This window comes from Schistocerca serialis, chromosome 3 (genome assembly GCF_023864345.2).
Source record: "Schistocerca serialis cubense isolate TAMUIC-IGC-003099 chromosome 3, iqSchSeri2.2, whole genome shotgun sequence".
Taxonomy (NCBI): domain Eukaryota; kingdom Metazoa; phylum Arthropoda; class Insecta; order Orthoptera; family Acrididae; genus Schistocerca; species Schistocerca serialis.
In genome coordinates this window covers 715022608-715036171 of record NC_064640.1, presented here as the reverse complement: position 1 = coordinate 715036171, position 13564 = coordinate 715022608, and positions in this window count along the sequence as shown.

Below are 13564 nucleotides of genomic sequence, written 5' to 3'. Positions count from 1 at the left end.
AGGATAAAATGCAGGTCTTGTGGTTGAGCATTGCTGCACCCGTTCCGTGACGAAGACGACTAGACCGTGAACACACAAACGGCAGCGGCCTACGTCGTCACAAAGGATCCACAGGCTGAATCAAAGTGGAAGGGAATGTTGAAATCAGTCATCCGAAAGTTCCTGTGGATGGTGGACATCACAACCATCATCATCAAAGAAAGAAGGCTAGGCTTCTAAGGCCACATTTCTCTGAGGCAAAGGTGCAGTCAGAAAAGGGGGGTCAGTGTGGGTATTCGTGGGGCCACTGTGGCATAAGAAGAACGAAGAAATATTCCGGCTGAAAGAATATTTGGACGTAGCTCTGCTGCTCCAACCAATGTCACCAAAATCCGACAGCTCTCCACCATGTTTCAATTGCTAGAAGTACAGGCACCTGCCCAAGTTCTGCAACAGGAATCCTGCTAATGTGAAGTGTGCTGACCAGCTGCAGGTGGTGCAGATCCTTCATGGAGATGCAATACGATCAGGTGGCGAGTAGAAGACGACTGCCAGCAAGGAGGAGAAACAAGGAGAGGAAACCAGCAAGACAGCTACATCTGGCTGTAAGGTTTACAGCATGCTCCGTTTTTTATTTTTGTGTTGTCTAGATGTGCAACCGACTTTGTGTGTGGACTTCTGTGTGAGACATAGTTTGATAATTTTGCCTTTATTTATTTATCATCAGGACTGTTTGTCCTTGAGCCATGATATTATATTAGTACATATTTAGGTGTCATATCATTTCGGAAATTCTGTGATAGAGTGAGTCACTCGAACTCGGTGCCAGTGTTCAGAGTGGACATAGCTTGTATAATCCAGATGATGGAATTTGATATGTAAAGCCTGTACTCTATTGATGAGTCTATGAATGGAGCAAGTGATCAAGTCCATATCGTTGGTTGATGTAGTTTGTCATGAAAGTCATGAGCTCCCACCCATATCACTGCTCCTAGGATTAGGCGGAGGCCGCTTTTTTCCAGCGTTTCAATCGGCTTGAGGTTTGAGGTACTCGATGTCCCCATGTCAAACAATCATAGACAATTGTTGGGATGACCGTTGCTCAACATTGTTCCACTCACTCACTCGTTTTCTTTGCAAAAGTTACCTAGAACCTGATGATACCTGCTACTATAATCTAAATTTCGTGTTGAACTCACTTATTTTCAAAAAAAAAATTCTTATATTTCATTATGAAATTCGTGTAAAATTAAGAGGAAGAGTTGACTTCCCTTAAAAAATTGTCTTTGTTATCAAAAAAGTGAATGCAAGAAAATAAAAGCCGGATTTTATGAAATAAGGAAGACAGTTACGTATCTACAAATTTTCTGATTTTTTCTACTTGAGCAGCCACAAGTTTTGTATGAGCAATTCTTTGTAAAAGTTTTTTAGACAATACTTCTTTATTATTCTACTGCATTCACTTGTATCTTTTATTTTTTTGTATTTCTCAACACATTCTTTACTTGTATACCTAACATATTTGTTATCTTGATAATATCCTTCAATATTTTTTAATCCATACACTGAGTACATTTCTTGGTGTTGACAGTTTAATGATACCCCCTGCATATCAGAATGATGCAGAACACCGGCATTGCCATACTAGGCAAGGTCCTAGTGGAGATGGTTTGCCATTACCTTAGTCCGACCCTAATGGGGATGAATCTTGATGATGATGATGAAGATGACAAAACACCCGCTCATCTCAAGGTAGGTGAAAATCCTTGACCATACCAGGAATCGAACCCAGGACCCCGTGCTGGGGAAGCATGAATTCTACCACGAGAACACGAGTTATGGACTGTACATTTAAAGATAATTAAATTGCAAAGGAAAAAAATTTCTGAAAATAAAGTCTACATTAATTCTTAATCATGCAGTTCATTATTTTTAACTGTCTTCCATCATTTATATTTTAATTTTCAAAAATTTGAAAATCTCAGTAACTAACTATTTTGAAATATCTATCAGTTAAAATAAATTAAATTCGTTATCGAGTTCCATATATGGTAGGTAAATGATCACAACTGATAAAATTATGTAAGTTTTTACATGTAACTAACTAATCTCTTTAACAATACACTGTTGTATCATTGTTGAGCTTTTTGGGAAATATTTCCATTTATAAAGTATAATTTTTATTAGACTTCGTAGAATGTTTAATGTCCCTATAGCAAAGTACCTATTTTACTCGTATTTTCCAAAACACATCATTTATCATCATGAGTAGTCATGACTTTCTTGTTTATCTCAACTGTTTGGATTTTATATTTTTCACTTTGAATCATATTAATGGTTCTGTGTTGTTCTCTATTGTTGAATAATAATCTTTTGTAGTCTTCTTAAATTTACCCAGTTTTTAACAACATGTTTCTAAACACCTTTAGATTTCCTTTCTATTTTATTGCGAACATTATAAGCATTCATTTTTTGCCCTTAATGCATAAAATTCTTCCATTATTTATCCGTTAAATTTGTCTTTCATGTTTCCTAAAACCTTATTGTATACTTGTATGATACCATAAATATTATCTGATGAATATTCACTTGTATCAAAGTAATTAATCATCTATTTACTGTCTTCATAGAAATCTTCAGTTTTCATGTTGTAGATGCAACTTTCTCTATCTTGATAGCACAACTGAATATTTTCCCTATATTTTGGTTTGAGTACTCTATAGTAAAAATCATACATCAGTTCTCTAAATAAATGAAGTATACTCATTACTACATATGAGTAGATGTGTTTATTAATCTTGATTTTAGTTTACTTACATGAATAGCATACGATTTTCACTAAAATAGATCTTCATTTAAAGTTTATTGTGCTATAAGTTTATCACATTTTTTCCATGTGATACTAATTTTATGTTCACTCTGTTACTGATATTTTTCATTGTCTTACCAAATAGTTAATTATTCATTAACTTGTGGAAAACATTTTCAGAATCACTTTTTCCTTTACTTCTCTTTTCAGTATTCAAATCTACATAATTCTATAATCAGACTGGTTAAATGTTAAGACTCTATGTATTTCTATTAATTTTATTCCTAGAGACAGATACTGTTCAAGATGTCTAATGTGAAAAAGATAATTATTTTGGTTCTCCAGAGTAGTTAGTAGTTTGCTTTCTTTAGAGCTATTTACAGTTTTATTTTCTGGAGGGAGAGGTAAATCCTTCTGTAAATCATGTCATTCCTTTGTATATTCTAGATCTACTTCAAAAATATACCCATGTACCAGTTTATCTGAAATTTAAGTTTTTTCTGTACAATCAAAATAATCTGGACTATTCAACTCAGACCCACCGAATGGTAAATATCGACTCACTATGTGACTACAAAGACTCTTTGCATCTAAATATGTTAAAAATTTCGATATCCTTTTAACATCATAATCTTTCATAAATTTGTTATTTGCTTTAACATATCTTTTACAACGTTAGATATTAGCACTCTTAGTAGTTTTTCAACAACTAAAATTTTATCATAATCATATAATAATAGTAGATAGTTAAGTTATTTCTAAATTGCATCCCATAATAAACCAGGAGCTGTAAAACACCAACATTAATCAATTTGTATGCTTTTATTCAAGTTTTTTTGAAGTTTGAGATACATAAGCCCATAACAAAACATAAACTTTGAGATATAAATCATGATATTCTCCAGGATTTTTGATGTTAAATTTTCCCAAACCGTTTTTACATGTTTATAATCTGCATCACTTATTACACAGGCTTCAGTTTACTGTAAAATTCTTTCTTTGCTGGCAATAGTGTCTCTTCAAATTCCTTCTTAGAATCCATGGGATCTTATGGATAAACACCTTTTGTTGTCACTAAATAGAACAGTTCTTCAGGAAAAATTTTCTAATGTTTTCAATTTGATCTCTTTTCAAATTCGATGCAAGTTTTTGAAGTGAAGAAGCCATAAATTTAAATCTATCAATAAATGTCATCCTCATATTTTCTGTCTTCTTTCAAACCTGGTGTATCTCAAAAATGTTAAAATGTGTGTGAAGTCTTATAGGACTTAACTGCCAAGGTCATCAGTCCCTAAGCTTAAACACTACTTAACCTAAATTATCCTAGAGGACAAACACACACACCCATGCCCGAGGGAGGACTCAAACCTCCACTGCAACCAGCCTCACTGTCCATGACTCTAGTGCCTTAGACCGCTCGGCTAATCCCGCATGGCCCTGGTGTATCTGTCTTCATCATTAGGTATTAAATCTATTTCACTTTTATCACAACCATGTTCTTTTACAAACAGATTTGCTGAGATATCATGTAAATAAGTTAGTACAAGACTATGATGTTTTAGTTGCAATTATTACGTAATGGATTTCTAAATTTTCCAGTCTATAAGCTTCATGATTTATTTTTCTGTGAGAAATGATATTTACACAGTGTACATTTTTCTGATCTTACACACCTTCATTGTTCATCAGACTTCCATGGTTTCATTTCTTCAATTTCAGAATACATTCAATATTTTTTATTATAATTTGGTCCTCTGTATACCACATGGACTCTATAATGTCCATTAATGTACCTGATATAATAACAGTATCCGGTTGGTACAGGTTTTTGATATTTTATTGTGTATGAATTTCCTGGTTTTGGTTGACATTTATCCATCTTGAATAGTAAACTTATAACACTACAGGCATGATTGCTACATGTTTCCTAATAATCGAACATCTAGTCTGTCACAGGAAAGCCAAGTTTAACGCAACCACAAAAGGTAAAATGCTAAATATAACCTTGACCTGCAGTAAGACTTATGCTCTTGGAGGGATTTTGAAAAGTTTGACCATGCATTACCCTAACGGATAGAGGTTAACAAACATGAACTTTGTATTCTTATAATTAATAGAGAGAAGTAAGACTATAATTTTGAAAGTAATGAAAGTAGTGAAAAATTTACTTCAGTGAAACAAAAAAGGAAAAAAAACCATTGCCAGACAAATTAAGCTTCATAATGTGCAAACATTATCCTCTATGGATTTGTATTTACTCTTGCAAAAGGGACTTTAATTCATTCTTTGTTAGTAAGTGCAATGGACACCCAGAACATCCAGATGAACTACACAGTAGGTAGCAGTTGTTATCAACTGCACAAATTATCAGCCACAGTAATATTAATCAGACTTCCCCCCTATTAATAACAGTCATCACCTCAACCTTTAACTAATTCATTACAAATTTGTTCTCAAAGAAAACACGAGACTAATTGGCCCCTGACAAGAGTTCAGATTTGACTAACACACATATACACAAAACAAATGCAATAGTATGACTCTTAAATAACACATTTCGTATTCATTTCACAGTATTAATGTTTCCCATTCAGAAACGAAAGCCCAGGTAAAAAATTATTTTTCTCCTGCCATTAATTATTAAAGTAGGGGCCCTTAATCTGTTCCTTCCTTTATCAATAATTATGCACACCTTACAGAAACACATTTCATTATAATAATACTGATTTCTTATCCAACTTGATATCAATTATTTTGCAGTGCTTTATAACCATTAGCACTGACAATATACTTAATTAACGCCAAAATGATTTCACATTAAATTTCAAATGGGATCAGAATTAAGTGCCTATAACAACACTTGTGAAAGAAGTGATTTTAAGTAACCACAATTATGTTCATTAGTACTGAAAGTTTGGCATTTTCAAAGTAAAAGCCGTTCATAGCAAATTAAAGATTTTCATCAGTTCAGAATTATGTGCCTCTCTTACTACTTGTGAAGCTAGTAGTTTTACCTAACAATATTTATCCTCTTTAGCATTGAAATTTAGTCAAATTAAAATTTAAAAAAAATATTACTTCTTCACAAACAGGATACTCAGTCTGTATAGCACTTTTAGGATAGGACACTACTTGGTATCATGAAGTGGATAGTTTCGATGGTCAAACAGAAATTTGGCAATGCATGAATTATTATTACAAAAACACACACAAGCACAATGGTTCATACTGGTGTACAAATCTGTTTTCCAAAGTAGTTGAAGCAGTGACGCAGTAGTGGTGGCAAGCCTGTGGTGGCTATCTGGTCTCTTCTCTGGCGGTTTAATGCTCTATTTAATTTCTTTCTGGCGGCGAGTTAATCATTTTTAGAGCATTACCAAATGGGAGAGCACCATTCAACAGTGAGAATTACATCCGACACCATTGCACCATAGACTTGGTATCACAACGGAACACTTAGCATTTGTGGTGTTGACGATGCAACTGCTGTCCACAGACTACCTAATGTGGTCTCTCTTTTTCGGCCCACAATGACCACCACTTCGACCTTTCCTTGCACACCAAGCACCTTCCATAGTGGAGGGTGTCCCCTATGCCTTTTACCTTACACTTATTTACATATAATTTTGTTTTAATGGACAGACATATTTAATAAAAATTTCATTATTTAAACACACTATTAAGTTCAACAAAGTATACATCATAAAGTTCAATTTTCCTCCAACAATTCAAAGATCTTAACTCATAAAGAATACTAATACACAACTAATTACACTGTACCAATTACTCAAAATCGATAATGGTGTTACACATGCCCCATGTTTCATTGAGTTTTCTCATCACACATCAATGAAACATCAATAACACCTAAGTGGTGTCGAGCAACCAAAATAACAAAAAATTAATCCATCCAGCCAAGGTTGGACATAAAAAAATGTCACAAATTCCACACTAAGAAACAATAACTTTCAAAACAAAAGAAAACATCAATATTCATTTTCATATACACACATGACAGTCTACTCTCATTTTATAAAATGACAAGTTAAGCAATACATTATATTTCATGCATTATTAAGAATATGTATAGTATTGAAGAAACATGTAGGTACCCATATACAACAATACACATAGAAGTGGCACAAAACATTTTACACTGTACAATATGTACACTTTATAACACAGTGGCGAATTTATCCATTAAGAAAGTTTTTCATGCTGCTTTCATCAATAGCAGTCCATTTCTTATTAATTACACAGACATACATACAGCTACACTGAGCCTAACATTGTTTTCTATCTGACCTCAATACAAATAGGCAGTCCATCTTTAGAAACATCTTAGAAAAATACACACAATGATAGTTAATTCAATAATCAAAATATTTTTCTGCCTGCAGTAGCATTTAGCAGTCCATTTTTGTAAACACTTAGACTTATGTTTACATAGAAAACACACAAAAGAATTTCAATTTTTTGTACAATGCCCATCACTGATTTATGGCAGTCCCAGATAAACATATACTTCCTTGCCTCCAGTTTGGCAAGTCCTCTTTACTGCCTGCTTTGTATTCAAGGCAGTCCTTTATTTTTTTCATCATTGCTTGTCTGCCCAGTAACACATTTGTCACTCCCTTTACTCATACTGCAACAAATCCTTATTGCAGTACTCTTACACATCAATTAAGAAACGTAATATATATTATATTTAATTTTCTTATATTGAATTAATAGGCATTAGAAATCTGGTAACACATAATTTCTTTCCAACGTAACAACATTTTGTAATAAATTTCAATTTAAGAGTTATATACAAGCTTTGAAGTTAAGGCCAAAGCATCTGTCAATAAAGAAAGTTACATCCAGTATTAGAGCAACTATACTGACCAATTACCTCAAGCTTGCAATTCATGCTGATTGGGGATTATTTTACTATGTTGTTGACTCTGCACCCGAATAAGACAACACATTTGTAAGGAAAGCTTTGTTAAGAGATCACAAGGAAAGACTTGGAGGTTTCTTATCTGATTGTCATTAGTCCTCAGAAAATAAATTAGTATACAGTTAGAGCATCAAATTTTATTTTTCTCCTATTACTTGCTACTAGAGGGAAGAAGGAAAGGTGATAGCAAAAGTTCTGAATGATGGAGGGTTAGGTTGAAAACACGAAATGAAAATGAAATAGAATTGCCACAACTTAGGATGCCTGGCACTCTTCAAGCACCTGATGATGCAAGCAATGCGCGTTCACTCTTGCGTCCTCGCAATATTTATTTCTATGAAGATACAGTTTTAGATCGACAATATTGTGTATCCCTAGAGGTTTTATTGATTTGGGGTACACAACATAATATGTGTCGGTGTGTGGACTTCCTTGCAGTTCAAAGGGATTGTTATAAACATATTTAAAATTAGAAATATCCTGGTTAATTTCGGTGGATTTTAAATGACTTTTTACTGAAACAAAATGATTAATTTTGAATTTGGTTACTTCTTTCATCCTTTTCCTAACCAAATCTTTTTTCTCTTTCAGGTGAAGACTTACAATGGGTGAACATTTCAAAGTCTCTTCAATTACACTTTTATTCTTACCATTTAGCATAATTTCATCAGGCGTAAAACCTGTGGTTTCACGAAAAATGGTATTCATTATGTTTTCTAAATCAGTAACAAACCTGCCCCAAGCCTTCTGGTTGTGGTGGCAGTAAGTTCAACATAACCTACCTAACTCATGCTTATACTGTTCCACTGGATTACTTGCTGGGTGGTAGGCCAAAATATATTTTACTCACATGTCATTTTGTTTCATTCCTTCCTTCCACATATTTGAGTTAAACTGGGGCCCATTTTCAGGTAGTACCACTTTGGGTTTTCCAATAGTATTAAAGTATCAGCCATTTTGTTAAACACTGCTTTTGCAGTAGCCTTCCTGATAGTACATAACTTAATAAATTTAGAAAATACCTCCAAAACTACAACAATATATATTTTAAACATAGCTGCACAACAGCAACGGTTCCACGTAATAAAATTATAAACAGCCGACCAGTTGCAATGGATAAAGAAATCTTTACCTAGGTTTCAACAAATTTAAATTTGTCTTCTTCAGAAGGTGGCCTCAGGACAATGAACATCATAGCTTACATTAAAAGGTATGAAACGTAAGTCAAGAATAGAGTTTAACACATATTAAAGAGCTCATGTATTACCAAAATATGAGAAGGACGCCAGGTACTTACAATTTTACATTAGTATGGACTGATGTATCATCGCCGTTTTTACAAATGTCTGCATAGATCCATTTGTCCAAATTAAAATATAGCCCTGAAAATAGGGTTTGTCATGTAAATGTAAATTAGTACAAGGATGTTGCCGAGCTCACAAGCGACTGAGTGTAATCGGCCAGCATAGTTACACTGCGGCCAGGGCAGGTGGCGCTCATGGCGCGAACCATGTGCCGATTGGCGTACAAAAGCAACGTGTAAATTATCAGTATTAATAGCGTCCTTAGATAAAGTAACAATAAAAAGAAGGAAAGCGTTTAACACTTCCGTTATATCAGTATGGGAGCCTTGGTATCATTAATGTAGTTATACATCAAAAAGGCAGGTGGCGCTTACGCCGAGAGTTACGTACAGTGGCATATACAGCCAGAATATAAAAATTACATTACAATATTAGTGAAGCACACACACCGTATGTATGTCAGAACTTTAAAATTAACAATAATGGCTCTTAAGACAAAATTACGAACCCTGGTCCACAATCCAGTTAATACACATTCTCAGGGAGCCGACGTTTTAGAGCCAGAGAAAATCACATAAGGGCTGATGTAGTGGCAGCCATACATCGTGAGAAAACCACATTACATAAAGGGTAGTGAGCTTAAAGATTGGAAAGTGCATCACAGCTTCCTGAGAAAATAGACCACTGAGGTTACGTGCATTAATGTTATACCATAAACAGTACAGGTTTAATATAGGATTAAACGTCTTCTAAAGAAAAAATATAACTGTAACGTCTCCTTCTCTACAGATAACAGTTTAAAAAGAAATCTTGTACATTCAGTAGAGATTGCCAGCGATTGGTTTTCCAACTCAGGTGTTTACAAACTAACCTGTAATAACTGCCCCTCATATTATATTGGTCAAACAGGCAGAGCTGTGAAAACATGATATAAAGAACATCTGTTAGGTAAAAAAGGAGCGAATATACACAACTCTACTTTTGCTGAACACCTCTTGATAGCCGGCCATACGCCTAAACAGTTAGAAGACACGGTTATCCTACACAGACAAGTCAAAGGGCGTAGACTAGATCTGTGGGAAGAGTTACAAATTTTTAAACATCTAGAGCTCAAAGACGGTAATATACTGAACGACCAGTTGAACCTTGCTTGTAGACAATTTTTCGAAGGCCTTAAACCTGTACTGTTTATGGTATAACATTAATGCTGGTAACCTCAGTGGTCTATTTTCTCAGGAAGCTATGATGCACTTGCCAATCTTTAAGCTCACTACCCTTTATGTAATGTGGTTTTCTCACGATGTATGGCTGCCACTACATCGGCCCTTATGTGATTTTCTCTGGCTCTAAAACGTCGCTCCCTGAGAATGTGTATTAACTGGATTGTGGACCAGGGTTCGTAATTTTGTCTTAAGAGCCATTATTGTTAATGTTAAAGTTCTGACACATATACGGTGTGTGTGCGTCACTAATATTGTAATGTAATTTTTATATTCTGGCTGTATGTGCCACTGTACGTAACTCTCGGCGTAAGCGCCACCTGCCTTTTTGATGTATAACTACATTAATGATACCAAGGCTCCCATACTGTTATAACGGGAGTGTTAAACGCTTTCCTTCTTTTTATTGTTACTTTATCTAAGGACGCTATTAATACTGATAATTAACACGTTGCTTTTCTACGCCAATCGGCACATGGTTCGCGCCATGAGCGCCACCTGCCCTGGCCGCAGTGTAACTACGCTGGCCGATTACACTCAGTCGCTTGTGAGCTCGGCAACATCCATGTTCTAATTTACATTTACCTGACAAACCCTATTTTCAGGGCTATATTTTAATTTGGACAAATGGATCTATGCACACATTTGTATAACAGGCGATGATACATCAATCCACACTCACGTAAAATTGTAAGTACCAGGCGTCCTTCTCATATTTTGGTAATACAAGAGCCCTTTAATATGTGTTAAACTCTATTCTTGACTTATGTTTCATACCTTTTAATGTAAGCTATGATGTTCATTGTCCTTAGGCCACCTTCTGAAGAAGACAAATTTAAATTAGTTGAAACCTAGGTAAAGATTTCTTTATCCATTGCAACTGGTCGGCTGTTTATAATTTTATTACGTGGAACCGTTGCTGTTGTGCAGCTATGTTTAAAATACTGAAATTCCTGCCCTCCGACGTATCAAAAGCTGCAACCAGGTACATGGACATCAAATTAAAAATTGTGAAAGCAGGTATGGCTATTCACTTTAATCAACCGTGCCTAGATAAAGACATTACCCCTGATTATGTGAAGGCATATATAAACTTTAAACAGTGTAACAAAGTGCCTTCTGTTAAAAAGAAATTAGTGCGTTTAGTCATTTCGGATAGCACAATGAATTTGTACAAGAAAAAAGATGTTCTTAATAGTGAAGCCTACTGTATACACCTATTTTTAACTAAAGCCTTTAAAGATCTTTGTAATTTCCAAATTGACCACCTGTGGAATAGTATTAATGAATGGCTCTTTAATCGTAAAGAAGAAATCAAGGCTAGACATGAAAAAAAGCTGGTGAAGTTTAGTAATAGGACCACAAGTAAAAATGTTAATACAGCAGACAATAGTGTCAAACATCAATTTTACGAAAGAGCACTAAATAAAACCAATATTACTTTTATGCAGGTGAGAATGACTTGTTATGTAAAGGGCTTCAATATAATTTGCCCGCTCAACTCGATAAATATCCAGTTATCTGTAATCTCATTGTAGATCTTAAAATCGGTTTAGAATCCCTGAAATTAGACAAAACCGAGCAAATCAAATGTGCCTATGAATGTAATAACATAATAGAAAAAGAAATTAAATTATTTCCTAATGGGCAGTCGGGCGAATATAGTATAGTAAAAAGCATTAATCGTAAGCTTAGAGAACACGACGCCTTAGTCACTAAGAGTGACAAAGGGAACACCGCTGTCGTGGCTTATAAAAATGAATATATAGAAATGACTGTAAAGTTTTTTGAGGAAAATGACATCACTGAGGTTACCGTAGATCCAACTGCGGAACTGCAAAATGAAATCCGGCGTACTTTAGCTAGTTCTGTGAGCCTGTTTAATAACTTCCAAAAGAAAGGGCTTGCAAATACGAACCCGAAACCACCCGTGCTCAGAAGTCAGTTTAAACTACACAAACAAAATCACCCGATTCGCCCTGTAGTGAATGGTATAGGTAGTCCACATCACACACTTGCTAGGCGCCTCCATTTTAAAATTAAAGATGCTTTCACATTTGAAAATAATTTTTCTGTAAAAAGCAGTAAGGAATTAATTAACAATATTCAAACTGTAAGATGTACACCTGACACTAGACTGGTGTCCTTTGACATCGTCAGTCTTTATACAAATGTCCCGGTTGATGAAAACATAGACCTTGTAAAAAAGAATCTTCTGAAGCATAAAAAAGTAAGTGAAATTCAGATTGTGGAACTGATTGGTTTGCTTAAGGTCGTTTTAAAATACAATTATTTCACGTTTAATGGGAAAATGTATGTGCAGCCAGATGGTCTAGCAATGGGTAGCCCCCTCGCCGGTATTTTAGCAGAGGTTTTCATCAACGTCCTGGAAATAACATTCTTCAATTCAAGTTCAGAATTACGCCACAAAATCCGCTATTATGCACGTTATGTTGACGACATTATCATTGCTTTTGATGGTACTGATCATGAGTTAGAGCTTCTCTTCAATACTTTCAATGGTTTACATGAAAAAATTTCCTTCACAAAAGAACTTCAGAACGAAAAACGTGAACTTAACTTCCTCGATTTAACAATTTCTATACAGGATAGTTCCTTCAATTTCAATATCTTCCGCAAGGAAACCTATTCACATAATGTCATTCCTGCTGACTCAACTCATCCAAAAGCTCATAAACTGGCGTTTTTTCATGCTGCCATTCACCGAATGTTAACTACTCCTTTATCACGTGCGGATCAACAAAAGGAATTGAATGTCATCAAAGCGATTGCGGCTAATAATGGGTACAATCAGAATACGATCGATTACTTGCTTAATAAGAAAATTTCCCAAAATTGTTCGACTTTGAGCAACAACCTCACCACTGATAGCAAAGAAGCTAAAAAATTTATTTCCATTCCTTTCTTGGGTAATATATCATATAGGATTAAACGTCTTCTAAAGAAAAAATATAACTGTAACGTCTCCTTCTCTACAGATAACAGTTTAAAAAGAAATCTTGCACATTCAGTAGAGATTGCCAGCGATTGGTTTTCCAACTCAGGTGTTTACAAACTAACCTGTAATAACTGCCCCTCATATTATATTGGTCAAACAGGCAGAGCTGTGAAAACACGATATAAAGAACATCTGTTAGGTAAAAAAGGAGCGAATATACACAACTCTACTTTTGCTGAACACCTCTTGATAGCCGGCCATACGCCTAAACAGTTAGAAGACACGGTTATCCTACACAGACAAGTCAAAGGTCGTAGACTAGATCTGTGGGAAGAGTTACAAATTTTTAAA